Genomic DNA, 13539 nt, shown 5'->3' with positions numbered 1-13539 from the left:
TCGCTCTCACGTCTGTGGTCATGAAGTCGTTTGAAAGACTGGTGCTGGCCAGGACCTCACTGGACCCTTGCTGGATCCCTTTCAGTTTGCTTACAGAGCAAACAGGTCTGTGGATGTTGCAGTCAACATGGGACTGCATTATATCCAGCAACATCTCGTCAGACCAGGGACTTATGCAAGGATCCTCTTTGTGGACTTCAGTTCGGCCTTCAATACCATCATGCCTGGTCTTCTCACAGCCAAACTGACCCAGCTCTCCATACCATCCTCGATCTGTCAGTGGATCACCAGCTTCCTGACGGACCGGCAGCAGCGAGTGAGACTGGGGAAACACACATCCAGGACTCTCACCACCAGCACTGGCGCCCCCCAAGGGTGCGTTCTCTCCCCACTGCTCTTCTCCCTGTACACTAATGACTGCACTTCTAAAGACCCCACTGTCAAGCTCCTGAAATTTGCAGACGACACCACTGTCATCGGTCTCATCCCAAACGGTGACGAGTCTGCTTACAGACTGGAGGTGGAACAGCTGGCTGCCTAGTGCAGTTATAACAACCTTGAGCTGAACACGCTCAAAACAGTGGAGATGATCGTGGACTTCAGGAGGAACAGCCCAGCACTCCCCCCACTCACCATCATGAACAGCACTGTGGAAGCAGTGGAGTCATTCAGGTTCCTGGGCACTATCATCTCTCAGGACCTGAAGTGGGACAATCACATTGACTCCACTGTAAAAAAAGGCCCAGCAGAGACTGTACTTCCTTCGCCAGCTGAGGAAGTTCAACCTGCCACAGGATCTGCTGATTCAGTTCTACTCAGCCGTCATTGAGTCTGTCTTGTGCGCTTCCATCACTGTCTGGTTTGGTTCAGCTACCAAATCAGACATCAGGAGACTACAACGGACAGTCCGGACTGCGGAGAGGATCATTGGTGCCCCCCTGCCAAACCTCCAGGACCTGTACTCTTCCAGAGTGAGGAAGAGAGCAGGTAAAATCATCACAGACTCCACTCACCCTGGACACCACCTTTTTGAACTGTTACCGTCAAGACGGAGACTCAGATCACTGGCCACAAGAACATCTCGGCACAGGAACAGTTTCTTCCCACAGGCCATTTCCCTCCTGAACAGTTAACACTCCTCCCAAGGCATATGCCTGTAAGTGCAATACTCCCACTGTTTAGTGCAATATCCTACAACGCAGGTGATACTTATATGTAGATTTATTTATTTATAATATTCAAAACACTGTATATAGGTTCATAATCTGTAAATCTGAAAATGTCTATTCTGACTAAACCCAACTGTGATAGTTTTATTCTCATATATTTATATTTTTATTTTTTTTTATTCTTATAATTTGTAGTATTATGTTTCATGTCGTATCTGTATTTGTATATGTCCACTGGAAGCCTCAGTACCAAAACAAATTCCTTGTGTGTGCAAGCACACTTGGCAATAAAGCTCTTTCTGATTCTGATTCTGATTCTGATTCTGATAACCCAACTCAACACATCGGGGATAGCTTGCCAGGCTATACAACCTTGCCAGGGGCTTGACACACTGATTGGGACGGGCCGCCTAACAAAGGGGGACCTGATACCCTTATATTGTGATTTTTGCACACATTGAGTGTTGGACTGACTGTACAAGCATTTGCGTGTGGGGAAGTCAGTATTACAACAGGGGAGGGGTCGCCTAGTGAAGGGGGACCGTGAACCCATATATTGTTATTTTGTACACACATTGAATTTTGGACTGACTGCACAAGGATTTGCGTGTGGGGAAGTCAGTGTTACAACAGGGGAGGGGCCGCCTAGTGAAGGGGGACCGTGAACCCATGTGTTGTGCTCGTGTGCTTTATTTGGGTCGCCGTGAAAACGGCGTTTGTTTGCAAAGACGCGCTCACTGCTGCGGGCCTGTTTACAATAATAAAATCCCCAGCCGCCTGAACTGAACAGGGGGTTGTGGGAAGTTTTGCTGGCTTCTTTGAGGGTGGTCCGGCAAGTTGCCGCAGCGCACCCTATGAGCGAGCCAGACGCTCATGTTCTAGCTGTGCAGCTGCAAATGCGCTTTACATAAAGGCTTCAGTAAATCGAGGAAGAGGAGTTTCCCCACTGCGTATAGCTACGCAATACAAAGTGACCGTTCGAAAGGGAACACACTTTTACGCTATTAAAGCCACATACATGTAAAGAAAAGACATAGTACTTGAGAATTTTGTGAAACAGTTTAATAGAAGCAACTTTGTTTTTTTTGTTTTTACATGGAGCCTCACGGGAGCCACCATGTGGAGATCCCATGACCAGCCAAATACTACTTATACAACACGCCATTATTGGACACTTACGCTTGTGGAATTAATGAATCATGACTGACTGTGAACAGAGCATTTCTACAATATAACATGGGTTCCAGAAAACATTTGCTGTCATAAGTTAAAGATGACTCGTTAATCAGGCAAGAGCAACCAACATAAACAAAAATACAGTTCATTTTTTAATGTACAATAAAACATTATAATGTTCAGTTGTTACTTTAATCCAATCAAGTTACAATATCAAATATCTTACTTAGACATCTCACAGGGAGCACAGACACACAGTCAACACACATCTGTCACAACACTACAGCTATTTCTGTCTCCATGTGTGCAAGTCTTCCTGTAGGTAATGCAATATTTGGTCACATGACCGTGGCAGCCAGTGAACTATCACAGTGTTTAGTCATGGAGGTAGAGTGGACACAGACATGTCCTGGATACTGAGAGGATGATCATGATTGGTCAGCCTATTTGTTTACTTCACAACCGACTTGACAATAAATTAAAAAGTCAGTGAGATTTATACATACATATAATACAGTCAAAGCTTTGCTATAGAATAATTTCTTAATTTTCCTAATAAATTAACAATACGTTACGAATGTTTGACTTGATATGTTTGGTAATATTGACTCATGACCCTTGCAATCAAAATGAAGTATTTATTATTATTATTATTATAAAATAAATTAAATAATTAACATTAAAATTTTGATAATATTTTTTAAATAAAATTTTGCAAATATATATGTTTACGTCAATATAACTGTAATACAGGCCTGGTTTTAAAACAAAAACATCACACATATACAAATTATAGTCATTGATAAAAAAAACATTAAAATGAAGGTGCACTATATTTGGCAGTCAACCGGAATAAAAAGAACTGGTGTTGAGTTTTAATCATGTGATTTAAAGAGCTGTACGTGTAAGTCTGGGGCTCATTGCATCATGATGCATTGCAATCTCTGCTTATCGTCTGCAAGAGTGAAATTGTGTGTGTAAGTGTGTGTGGGTAGGTTTCAAATACTGAAAATGCCCTCAGAGGAATAGCTCACACTGGGTCAAACCAGCCTGTAGGTCGGTTAAATATATCATCTGCATGTCAAGTTCACTGGGTTCATGTATATGGCTCTACATTGCAGTGAAAGATTTAAGATCCTAAAGGAGATGTGAGAGTGGAAAGAAACCCATTACCCCATGTATGTGTATATGACTGTAACTGAGATTGCACAGCACTGAGGTTCCTGAAGATAAGATTTGTTTCCATTTCTATTGGCTTCACTTTAGTCCCTAGAACAAAAAAAAATCTTAACTGCTAAATCAGAAAAACTCTTTAAACTAATGTTAAGTATATTTTTTACATTTTATGTCTATCTTTTGTTTCTGGAAATGTGCTTAGCTATATAGTTCTTATTAAATTCTTATTAAAACAAATGGATATAGATGTAATGCTTTCCAGAGAACACAAAAGTTCACTTTAATTTAAACAAAACGATTATTCATTTATATTAAATATATACTTTAAATTTAACTACCGACTTTAAAAAACTTAAAGTAACACCAGGTAACTTTTGCTCTCGGGGTCCCCCTACAGTTGGGAAACAGTATTGTCCTCTACTACTATGGTAAACTCTGTCATCCTACATGCACGTGCATTTGTTGACAACCATGATAGCCCTGAACACTGTAGGAGGAGGTCACATGCAGGTGTTCTGCTTGCGTCGCGTGTGAACTGTCTTCATCCCAGCTACAGTGTCATATATTTCAGCATGTCATATGAATATAATTTCATGGGTTTTATTTTTTTTCTAACGAAAAATGATCGCGATGATCACGTTTACAAGCCAGCGTCATTATAGTTGCCTAGTCTATTGGTTACCGTTTTACTGAATCTATATGATACTTCAATGCAATCTTTGAGATGTAGATAATAACCATATATCGTCAATATTATAATATCAAGCTACCATAATTGAATCTGCAAATTTTACAAATTGATTTGCATTATAGCTTGAGGCAAGACAAATAAACAAATATCACAGACATGTTAGGTATCCTAAAATATGATTTTGTACATCTTATATATTTACTTGCAAGAATGTAGCCCCTACCAAACTTGTACACGCCGTTTAGACGTAGGCTTTCATTTGATTTTTTTCTTTGTACATGTTGAGTAGAGTACACTTTTTAGGTCAAACATTTGCTATTTGCATTTCATCGATTGCAAAGTTCAAATCAGAACGAGAATGCTAGGGATAGCTAACCATCAAAAACTAGAATATCGTTTACTAGTTACCAAATTGATAATTTGCTACTCTACTATCATTACCTGATTCATGAAGATAAACGGAGGATAAGATAGCTTCCGTAACATAGTCAGGCAGACAAAAAAAACAAAGAGATAGTATGCAAGCAATATACTTACTAGTCCAAAAGCATGACAGCCAAGTCCGCATCGGTCGGGCAGCCCTCCTCCTCCTTCAGCTCACGCCAGCGAGAAAACGCTGGACGCTCCGATAAAACCTTTGCTTTCTTGTTTTTCTGTGCTGCTTGGCCATGACTATAACATTTGGCTCGCACGTTCGATTTTAAGGAAGTGGCGGTGGTGGTGGAAGTGACGTATATGCCGTAAAGCAGTCGCATTTTTGTAGTTCTCTTTGTTCGCCGGTTACTACCCGAAACCCGAAGTTTAAAAGTACGATTAAAAACGCTACAGATCCCGTCAGGCTATGGCAGACGTGTCATTCAACCTATTGTAAGTCGATGTACCATCACAAGAGACTTGGAAATATATTATGAAGGTTGAAAAGTTACCTAGTGTTACTTTAACTGACAAAAATAGGGTTAGAGCAATTAAGGCCTGCTATAATAACGGTAATGATAACTATGTTAGGGTCCACACCAACCACCAATAACCGCTTACTTTAAGCATGCTCCATTTGTCATTTGCTGTCTTAAGTGCTCTAGTTCTTAAAAGCACGATGGATTCTGACTGACTCTCAATGTTTTTATCAGTCATCAGCTGGAAAAAAAAAGGTTCTGAAAGTGATGCCAATTATATTGTTCCTGTGTCATTATCGTTGCAGGCGTGGTGTTGAAAGAACACAAGATCCAGTTGCAAATGCAATGTACAGTTTCACGAGTTCACACTTACCAATGATCAGAGAATAAAAAAGGTTATGCGTATTTGGCGTGCTGTCCGGGGGGAGGGCTCCGAGCTCGGAAATTGGGCCCGAACCCAGAGTACTCCCCCGTATCTCTGTTTAGGAAGATAACTAGGCAAGTGTGAGGAGATGGGGTGGTGGAGGGATGCTGAAAACTGTCGAGGAATATGGGTGAGTTGACTGTGTGTATTTGTAGGCTTTATTTGTGCTGATTGAGTGGACCAGTTGATTACTGATTGCTGACAGCTGGCTGACTTGATTGTTTGATCATTAGAACGTGTTCCTCCCGAACCTTGTTAATAAAACATCAATTCACGAGTTCACACTTACCAATGATCAGAGAATAAAAAAGGTTATGCGTATTTGGCGTGCTGTCCGGGGGGAGGGCTCCGAGCTCGGAAATTGGGCCCGAACCCAGAGTACTCCCCAAAAGCAAAGTGAGTAAAGGACAGCCGCCTGGTTAAAGACCCCCCGAAAAGAGCGCAGAGATTGGCGGGCTGGCATTTCAAGAAGAGCCTGGTAGTTTGGCTGGGAGAGCTTGCGGTGTCCGACGAGAGTTCAATGCTTACGGTGTCGGAAGGGTGAGTATGGATGTTCGAACGGGAGGGTTCTTGTGGCAATGGTCCCAGCCTCGGAAAGGGTAAGCCTCACCAGTCCTAGGGAGCTCTCGCGGAGTCCGCTGGGAGCAGAAAGAGGAGATATATATACTTGACCGGGAGGGCTGTCTCTGGGTCCGCTGGGAGATCAATACTCGCTGGACGGAGAGAAGACAGAAGCTCGACCAGGAAGGCTCTCGCTGTGTTCGCTGAGAGATCAATACTCGCTGGATGGAGAAAGAGGAGATATAAATACTCGACCGGGAAGGCCGTCTCTGGGTCCGCTGGGAGATCAATACTCGCTGGACGGAGAAAAAAGAGATATAAATACTCGACCGGGAAGGCTGTCTCTGGGTCCGCTGGGAGATCAATACTCGCTGGACGGAGAGAGAAGACATAGAAGCTCGACCGGGAAGGCTCTCGCTGTGGCCGCTGGGAGATCAATACTCGCTGGACGGAGAAAGAAGAGATATAAATACTCGACCGGGAAGGCTGTCTCTGGGTCCGCTGGGAGATCAATACTCGCTGGACAGAGAGAGAAGACATAGAAGCTCGACCGGGAAGGCTCTCGCTGTGTCTGCTGGGAGATCAATGTTTGCTGGACGGAGAAAAATAGAAGTTTTTTTTTTTTAACTAATGAGGATTTGGTGGGCTTTTTTGATATGGAAACGATTAGTTCTGATATAGGTTTGGAACGCGTCTGAGGACCATCTTCCAAGCGCTTGGATCTGTTGTTGAGAGAGGCCTTTTTGGGCTGCTGAGGTTACTGCTCCGATGTGGAAGGAATGACTGGAGAAATTCTCTGCTGGGATGCCTGATAGTTGGAGAACAGATTTTAAGTGTTTTTGGAACCAAAAGCGTGTCACGGGTTTAGAGTCGTCGTCGATGAACAGGGGTTCGAGAGGGGATTTAGCATGAGAGATTCTCAGTTGGAGGTAAGCTAGTATAGTTTGGAATGGTTGAATTGGTGACGAGAGGTTGAAAATATATATGAAGTGGCCTTTTTTGATTTGATCTGTTTTGCTTTGTTTAATCAGAAACGATATTGTATCGCTGTCAAGCACTGAAAGATCTGAGATGTTTGGGTGGATTTTTGGGTCGAACCTGGAAGTGATAGCCAGTTCCGAGCATCTTAGGAAACCAAAATAGGCTAAAATGAACATGGCGTCGAGTGTGCGAGAGGTATTAAGGGATCGGTAGCCTGTGCGGAGGGTATGAATGCATTTAGTAAGAATATCTAACGTTATGGGTTGTCTGGTATCCGGGCGGGTGGGCTGGGAACGTTGGATGCCTTTAATTAAGAGGGAGGTTTGTGAATTATTTATTTCTGGAGAGGGGGCGCCGTGAATCAATTTGTGAAAAAATTGGATGCCGCTTAAGTAGCTTTTGATGGACCCGACTTGGAGGCTTTTAACGCTGTTAAGGTAAGAGATGAAGGAGGTTATTGTAAGGAGGGAAAAATCAGGGAATGGCGTGTTATAAGAAAGGTGGAAGGCTTTAAAACATCTCCATGCGGGTCACATAGGATTGGAGAGTTCTGGGGGAAACTGCTTGGAGAATGGTGTCGAGCGATATGTTGAGGAGGGAATTTTGCGGGTGGGTTATGGGAATATTAATTCCGAATAATGAGGTACTGGAGTTGGGAGCTTGTCTGCCTCTGGAGCCAGCATCCTGAATTTCTGAAACATAAAGCGAGACAGAGAGTCAGCAATTTGGTTTTTTGACCCGGGGATGTGTTTAGCGATTACGATAAATTGATCACATGCGGAAATCCAGATTAGACGCCTTAAAAGTGGCATCAGTGCGGGTGAATGGGAACGGCCTTTATTAATGCACTGGACTGTAGCTTCATTGTCACAATGCACTACAATACTGCTAGCAGTCCATTCTTTCCCCCACAGGAAGGCTGCTACTACGAGAGGGTAGAGCTCGAATAATGCAGAGGACTGTAGCGTGTCCTGTATTTGGGGGGGCCACGTAGACGCGAACCAGCGTCCTTGGTAGAACCCTCCAAAGCCAACGGAGGGGGCTGCATCTGTGAATAGCTGGATGTCGATGGGGGAGGAAATTAGATCTTTATAAAAAAAAGACAGGCCATTCCACTGTTTAAGGAAAGTTATCCATAGCCCGAGTTCGTCGCGGCATGCTGAAGTTATGAAAATTAGATCCTCTAGTGCGTGGACTGAAGACGCGAGGGAGAGGAGATGAGAAATGAAAGGGCGGCCTTGTGGAATAATGCGCATGGCGAAGTTTAAGTGGCCGAGCATGGATAGGAGTTCGCGTTTGGAACACTTTGGACTGTCCACGAGGGTAGATGAGATGAGGATTACTCTATCGATTTTTTCCTTGGGCAGGGAGGCCTGGAATCGAACTGAATCTAGATTAATGCCAAGGAACTCGATGGATGTGGCGGGACCCATGGTTTTTTCCTGGGCGATGGGGATTCCGAGCTCGGAAAATACTTTTTGAACTGTGAGGATCTGGGCTGCTGGAATGGTGCCGGGAGGCGAAACTATTAGAAAATCGTCCAGCAGATGAATGAGATGAGGAATTGCGTAATTGTTTGACAAGATCCAGCAAATGGCTTCAGATAGCATGTCAAAAATTTTGGGGCTACTTTTGCATCCAAAAGTTAAGCGTACGGCGAAATAGAATTTCCCATGCCAGCGCACTCCGAATAAGTGCCATGAATCCGGGTGGATGGGCATCACTTTAAAAGCCGAAGTGATGTCGATTTTTGCGAGCCAGGCCCCCCGACCCACGATTTTTATCAAGTCGACTGCGTGATCTACGTCGTGATATTTGAGAGAAAATTCGTCGAGTGGGATCAGGCTGTTAATGCTTGGGAACAGGGATTTATGTGGAGCTGACAGATCGACTATGAGGCGTTTCTTACCTGAAAACTTTCTCGTAGCCACTCCAATGGGGCTAATGCGAAAAACTTTGAAAGGAGGCTCGTCAAAAGGGCCAATCATGAAGCCTGACTCGACTTCTTTTTTAATCAGGTTGTCTACCACGTCGGGCTCGGCGAGAGCCGATTGGAGATTATCGCAGATGATGTTTTGGGAGAGCGGACAAACCACTCCAGGTTTAAAACCGTGTTGTAGGCCAGACAGCAGATATTCGGTGAAGTCAGAGTCTGGGTGGTGAGCTAGTTCGATGGAAAGGCGAGAAATATTCACGGGAGTCGATAAATAATTTTTTGATCTTTTATTGACATCTTTATACACAGGGCATACGGGACGGGCATGAACACCGCCGCAGAAGCTGCATATGTGCAAGTACCGACAACGCTGCCTGGTGCATTTGCCAATATTAAAATTGTTGCATGGCTGTTTGTTGTCTGTAAGTGCTCTGGAGCTGAATTTAGACTCATGTAGGTTGCTAGTCGCCGGTCTTGGTGTGTAGCTGGTGGATTTGACTGGTGCTGTTTCAGGGCGTGGGGGAACGAAGGGGTTAACTTGGGGGCACGATGTTGTGGAATGTGCCACTGACCTGCAGACCGCGCAGGAAATATTCCTGCAGCCGAGGAAAACTCTGCTGTGTAATTTAGTGTCTAGTGCTCCCCAGTAAGGGCATTGGTTCCACTGAGAAACCCTGACAGCGCATTTTGCTGAAAAGAGTTTGTGGTATGTGTAAAAGTGCCCTCCCCCGTAGGACAACGCGAGCTCGGCTATCAGCGCTAAATAGTCATTCAGTTCGCGTCGCCTATGAGGGAAGGCTGAGCAAATGATGTCTGTGAAGTGGCTGAAAGCAATTGAAAACTCTGAAAAAGAAAGTAAACGTGACGAATGTTTAAGGTGACTGAAAAATTTTTTTTAAGGTGACTGAAAAATCCCCGCAGTCTAACTGACGGTTGGAATCGGATACGGGAAGCAGAGAAAGTAAATGTGAGAGACCTATATCCGCACCTGCCAGAATCTGTGCTCGGATGTTTTGAGTCACCGGGGGAGGCTCCAGAGCGACGGTGTTTGGTGGAACTGGCATCGGGGTAGCTGTGAAGAGAGAATATTGTGATTTGGCATTTAGAAGATAGCTGTAAGGGAGAGAAGCCTGGGCTGCGACTATCGGCGGAGGCAACCTCACGCTTAGGTCGGCCTGTGGGGTTTGAGAAGGAAAATTGAGAAAAGCACCAGGGAGAAAAGGAGGAAATGGATGAGATGCCTGAGCCTGTGTTGCAAGCGGAGGTGGTCTTGCACTTGCTTGGTCTGCAGGCCACTGAAAAGGGGAGGGGTTAGCCGTAGTCGCTGGAAAATGGTGGAAAGTTTGAGTCTCCGCCGCTAGCGGAGGCAACCTCACGCTAGCGTCTGCTAAGGGAGCCGGAGGCCACTGCAGAGGAAAAGGGTTAGAAACAGGAGGAGGAAAAAACTGGGAAGCGGAATGAGAGCCGGCGGGCCCAGCTGTAGCGGGGAGCACCGTGTTGAAAAGCTGAGGTGAAGCGGGAGGCGGGCGAGGTCTCGTGGCGGTGGAATCTGGAGCGCGACCCAGGCTCGCAGAAATCCTGGCGCCCCGGGCCGAAGCGCGCGGCAAACCGGACCTTGCACGGGAAGGTGGCGGAGTCGGGCGAGGCGAATTCGGGGCCTCGCGAGAATTTCCCGGCCTGCTGGCCGCCTTGGAACCTGGGGTGGAATTAGGAGAGATATTTGAAGATTGTAATGTAACATACAGGTTGTAAAGTTGCGCTTTAGTCATCCTGCGCGAGGGGTGAATATCAGAATTTATCAGCGCTTGTCTCAGACTCAAGACTGTCCACTTTCCAATAGGCGGAATCGTTGGCACGGCCGAACGATAGGAGGACGCTGGCGAGGAAGCTGGTGTCCTCGCCGGTGGAGGTGAGGGTAGACCTCGACGTCTTGGCGTGCGAGGAGTTGTTTGTACTGACCGGCGCCCACGAGATGAAACGTGGGGCTCGGAGGCGGTATCAGGCGGAGAGGTTGTCCTGGGGCCAGCTGATGGCGGCGGAGCATGGTTGAGCTCGTCATCGGACAGTGAAAGTTGCATTTGGGACATTTTTTAGCAAAGCAGTACGCCAAATGCTGAAAACTGTCGAGGAATATGGGTGAGTTGACTGTGTGTATTTATAGGCTTTATTTGTGCTGATTGAGTGGACCAGTTGATTACTGATTGCTGACAGCTGGCTGACTTGATTGTTTGATCATTAGAATGAGTTCCTCCCGAACCTTGTTAATAAAACATCAATTATTAATAATAAACAGGAGAAACAGGCAAGACAGGATGGGTAGATGCAATAATGCAGGGATGAAAGCAGGTCTTGGCAGCAAGGGGACTGCAATGGGCTGGGATGTCTGCCGATCAACGAAGAGGTGATAATCCAGAATCAGTCAGTAATCCAGACACGGGTAGAAATCAAACACACAGGAACTGCAGACTTGAGAGATACTGACGAGAAAAACACATGAAAGACATGAAACCCAGAACAATCTGACAAAACACAAGACTACATATAGGGAACGATGATGACCAGGTGCGGCTGATCTAATTAGCTCGTCAGTGCAGTTGGTAGCTAGGCAACGCTGATAGGCAATCAGACCAATGACAGCACACAACAAACAGTCAGAATGAACTGACAAACCTTCGAACCGTGACATGTAATCGTTGTTGGTGTGAACGGCCCTTTAACCCAGCTGTCTTCAAACTAAACATTAAATCATATAAATGTTTATAACTATAGTCCAAACTAACATTTTCAACACTTAAAGTCACCATAAAATTGTCTTATTTTATTTTTATTTTTCATGTGTAATTCATTGTGTCACTTACCATTTATTTGTAATAGTTTGTGAAATTTACTAATGAATAAAAATTGTTTACACAATTTTTTTTCTTCAGTGCATTGATATCTCACCTCTGATGACATGGGTGGGGCAACCTGTCACTCACATAAAATCACAGCATTAGCAAACAATAATGATCCAGACAATTTCCAATGGAACCAATCCCACACATTTTTTTTGTTTCGAGAAGCTGTTTCACTCGGATTTACATTGCACCAGGGAAGAAAAGTCTGTCGCAACTTCCGTTTCATGCCGACTTTAAAAAAAACACTATTCTCCTTTTTCAACAGTAAACATTAGGCTTACAAAAACACAAGACAGTAGCAAGTTAGGATGATTCAACACTAAAATTGTGGCTCATGCTTATTTTCTTCATGAAAGCAAAGTTCTGAGCAGTTTTTTACATGTGTGCACACTGTGATTGGAAGTTTCAGCAAAAAATTACTTCTTTCAGCTAAATGGAACAAAATAAATAATATTTTCCAGTACCGGCACCTTATAAAATGAGATGTAAATTGCCAGAGACCAAAATCAAAGTCTGCAAGCCATTTCTGCTGCTATGACTTCATACCAAACTCAAACAATGGCTCATTGACCAAGTACTGGCAAAAGCAAACTGTAAACAGGGTGGTGTCCACCACTGAACTAGAATTAATGAAAGCTTTGACCTAATGCAGATACAGAATCCCTTTTTTGAAGGAGAGTAGTCTAAGATCTGTGCCAAATGTTTATGGACTGCTGGCTCTGGTGTCCTGTGCTGTACAGAGGTACTATATAAAGGTACTAACTGTCAGAATAGCAGGATGAAGAAACAATGTAAGAAAAGAATTTGTGTTTGCATAGAATCTGAATCCTGTGCATGCATCCCAATCCACGTGTTTGCAATTTGTGTACAGGAAATAAAAGAGCAATTGAAACCTTTGAGTCTGTAATGCCAATACCTTGGGGAAAACATATGCTTTGCAGAGCAGGAAATCACAGCTGTATTAACAAATCCATTCCATACTCCGCTCCAATTCCCTTTGCACTCAGTAAGAGAGTCCTTGTTCTTGACTGACTGTGAATGCTGCACTGTTCTCCTGCCATCTCTTAGGCCTGTTTATGGCTCCTGCCCCAGACCAGCTCTCTATCTGCCCTAAAATGTTTGCATAACGTCAATTTTTGAATCATAAAAAAATGGAGACCATGACAAATGTCCTGCTTTGGCTTAATAAGGTTTGGAGACTGAAAAAGGATTGCCAAAGCTGTATAAGGTAGTCGTGAACATTTTTGCTCCAAGAAACTCTTATCTTAGTAAGCAACTGTTAAGGTGAATTGCAAGCCTGCTATAGGAAAGAGTCATTTGACCTATTTCACACATAACTCAAGTTAAAATATCATCAGTCTGAGCCAGTAAAGCCTATGGTCACATGCTGTCCCTTTGACAGATAGACAAAGACATAAATACAGATAGACAAATAGACACATCTGACAGATAGACAAATACATAAAAAACCGTACTCGGTTACTAACGTAACCTCGGTTCTCTCTAGAAGAGGGAACGAGTACTGCATAATATCTTACGCTAGGGGAAAAACTCTTTTCCACGAGATATTGAAGCCAAAAAATTATCCTTAATTTTTGAAATAATGTAAAACGCATTGCAGCAGCATGCAGACAT

This window comes from Siphateles boraxobius, unplaced genomic scaffold, assembly GCF_051911475.1.
Source record: "Siphateles boraxobius isolate OS27281-9 unplaced genomic scaffold, OSU_SipBor_1 22, whole genome shotgun sequence".
Taxonomy (NCBI): Eukaryota; Metazoa; Chordata; class Actinopteri; order Cypriniformes; family Leuciscidae; genus Siphateles; species Siphateles boraxobius.
Note: the sequence above shows the minus strand (reverse complement) of the source record.